Source organism: Lolium rigidum, chromosome 6 (genome assembly GCF_022539505.1).
Source record: "Lolium rigidum isolate FL_2022 chromosome 6, APGP_CSIRO_Lrig_0.1, whole genome shotgun sequence".
NCBI classification, from domain to species: Eukaryota; Viridiplantae; Streptophyta; class Magnoliopsida; order Poales; family Poaceae; genus Lolium; species Lolium rigidum.
Window position 1 is genome coordinate 172,871,157 of NC_061513.1, and position 3,097 is coordinate 172,874,253.

General features: G+C 41.9%; 1 long non-coding RNA gene across 1 annotated transcript; it reads left to right on the forward strand.

Annotated features, from left to right (window-relative positions):
* Positions 1-979: 979 nt before the first annotated feature.
* LOC124659566 lies at positions 980-1,664 on the forward strand. Its single transcript, XR_006989623.1, has 3 exons — positions 980-1,181; positions 1,301-1,357; positions 1,444-1,664. It is a non-coding gene; the product is annotated as an uncharacterized LOC124659566 (long non-coding RNA).
* The last annotated feature ends 1,433 nt before the right edge of the window (positions 1,665-3,097 follow it).

The following is a 3,097-nucleotide window of genomic DNA, read 5'->3' on the forward strand; positions in this document are numbered from 1 at the left end:
AAAATTTATTACCTTGCATGTTGTGGATGAGATTTATTCCTTGTAATTTGGATGAGATTTGAACTTTTTTCTTCTATATATTGTGGATGGTATTTTTGTTCCTTTTATATGCAAGTAAAATTTATTATTACTATTTTTCGTAGCTCGAAACTAGCTCGAGATCGGCTTGAGAACGTTAGGCTGAGTATGAAACAACTTTTGCAGCTCGACCAATAACTCGACTCGTTTGCAACCCTACTGCTGTTTGGTTCTCTGGTTCTCCCTAGTAAGTTGTGGAGTCCATAATGAAGACTTTTGCAGTCTGCAACTTCTGCCACTGTTGTCATTATTGTAAGCAGTCCAAAACCATGCCTGTCTATTTCCTGATCTAACAATATTTGTGGTTGATTTACTACAATGAGTTTTGCATATCCAAATAACAGCTGGTCAGCTGCAAGTTATCAGTTGTGTGGCACCATTTAGGTTTCCAGTCATTACTTTTCTTTCAGTGAAGCTGTCATGCATAATACTTTTCCATCAAAAAGCAGACACAAACTCACACAGAGGAGTAACTAATATTTGCGGCTGGTCTGATCCAGTGAGTCTTGCACCCCAAATAACTATTGGTCAACTGCAAGTTCTCAATTTCACCCAGCCTACAGATAAGTTTTGTGGCAGTATCAAGGTTTTCATTCATTATTTCTCTTTGGATGAACTCAGGAAGCTGCCATACACAATAATTTTATTTTTAAATTTTAAATTTTACGCAGAGAAGCACTAGCTTGAAGTCTGTGCTTAAGAGGTTTTGTTGATCAATTGGGTCCAATAATTTGTTATATTTGCTCTTGTTCATTGGATTTTGTATGTCAGTCGTCACTTTTACCTACCTTTCTTTGTATACCAACGCATATGCTTGCAAGCTAATTTGGTGTGTAAATGTTTAATCATACATATTCTGATTGTATTGTTTGTATAGTTTGCATTTTTTCTTTTGTACTGTGTTGTAAACTATAAATTCAGTTTCATCTGCCGTTGTTCAATTATAGTTCATGTTGCATACTTGATTGTGCACGAGATGATTCGGAGCAATATGAGGAAGTACTGGAGGATGAGAGGAAAGCTTTGCTAGCACTGAAAGCTGAGGACAGAAAGGTTGAGATAGATAAGGACTTCCAGTCAATGCAACAACTTTCTATGAAGAGGTATTCTGATGAGGTCTTCATCAAGGTGGTAGATCCAAGCTCTGCTTTCATTTGTTATCCTTTTGCAGAACTTTATCCTATTGCAGTATTGCTCACCTTGCACTTGGGTTGTTGTGTAGGGTTCTGAGAAGGACAAAAGGACAGAAAATGTTGATAGAGATGAGCGTGTCAAGAAGGTATCTACACATTATGTTCCCAGACTTCAGCCCAAGCCGCCCTTTTGTCAAACCAATCTATATAACCAATATCTTCTGCCCCCTAGTATCTTAGCATCAATGAATCCCTGAAGCTGGTTGAAGGTGAAAGGTACCCTGGTAGCGATCTGGCAGCCGGCAGAGGCCGGTGGTGATCGTGGAGGATACATGGTGACTATACTTTCTGAGGACCAGTTAAGGTGTCGTCAATTGAAGATCAATTACAGTTTACTACATTAGGTGGGAAATGAAGATACTATCATCCGCAAACACCTTTTCATATTTTATGGGATTTATTACTTATATCTTGTATCCTCATGTGTCAGCCCGCTACATCAGTACTGTACGTCCATGTCTTTGCTTACCCTTGCATGCATGTTGTCATGAGCTATCTATTGGTCAAATGATCTGGCTTGAGCTCAGCAAGTTTTCAAGGGCATGTCCAATGCACTGCTCTAGAGGTACTGCTTCACACCTTTAGCTAGGTTCGCTTTATACAGAGAAATATATACATATTGTCGTATTTGTGGGGTCGCTTCTCTCTTTTTTCTAACTAAGAGCATCTCCAGTCGCGTCCCCCAAACGGCGCTAGATTGAGCGTTTTTGGGACGTGTTTCGTTCGTGCCACGTTTGGGGGACGTCTTCCCAGCCGCGACCCCAAACGCTGCCCCCAAATATTAAAATACTCGTTTTTTTGCATTTTTATTTCAATAAAAAGAAGAAATATTTCACAAACTAATACGTAATTGGGAACGTGGTTTACACAAAGATATAATTTGGAACATGGTTTTCCACAAACTAATACATAGTTTGAACCATGGTTGACACAAATATAAAATATTGTAAAATAACTAAACCTAACTAGGTCAGGCATCGAAGATTTCGTGTGTTCGCTGCCAAGAAAGAACACTCGAGGGCACACCCAGTCACCCAAACTGAAAAATCCAGTTGGTGAGGATGTTGAATGGATCGTAGAGAACAAGAGGGGAAGTGAATGGACGCTACGTCAAGTTTTAGCCTTTTTCAATTTTTAGTGCAACGGAAGTAAAGGTGATAGCTTTGATGCTCAAGGTGATCCTAGTATGATCCTAGACAAGTGCAACAAGTAAAGGAACCAAACAAGATAGTAAGAGTAAGGAGCGGGACAACCGGAGGGCACGGAGGGCACGGAGACGAGACGAGGTTTATTTCCCGCAGTTCCTCCCACAAAAGGGAGTACGTCTGCGTTGAGGAGGTGCTAGCCTCACACAAGAGGCTAGGCGGCCACACCACGAAGGAAGGACTCACCTTCTTCCTCGAGAGGGCTCCACGAAGGTGCTCCCCCTTCTCCACTATGGTACCGGTCGAGGCGGTGATTCCTTCACAAGGTTGGGGCGAGCTCCACACCACAAGGAGGCTCCCAACAACCTATGGGGCTAGCACAACACCAAGCTAGCCTTCATAGGTGCACTTCTTCCAAGATTCCACCATAGGAACCCTACCACCAAGATCCACTAAGGACTACCACGAATTGGTGAAATTTCTCTCGGTAGAACGATAGATCGGGGTCTCCTCCACCACTCCTCAAAGTATGAGCAAGATTGATTGGGTAGGTAGGGAGATCCACTCAGTTTGAGCTCAGCAACAATGGAGGAGAGAGAGAGAGAAGAGCTAAAAACGAGTTGGGGAAGAAGAGGCCTTTATATAGGTCTCCTCAAATCCAACTGTTATGTGCAGTTTCTG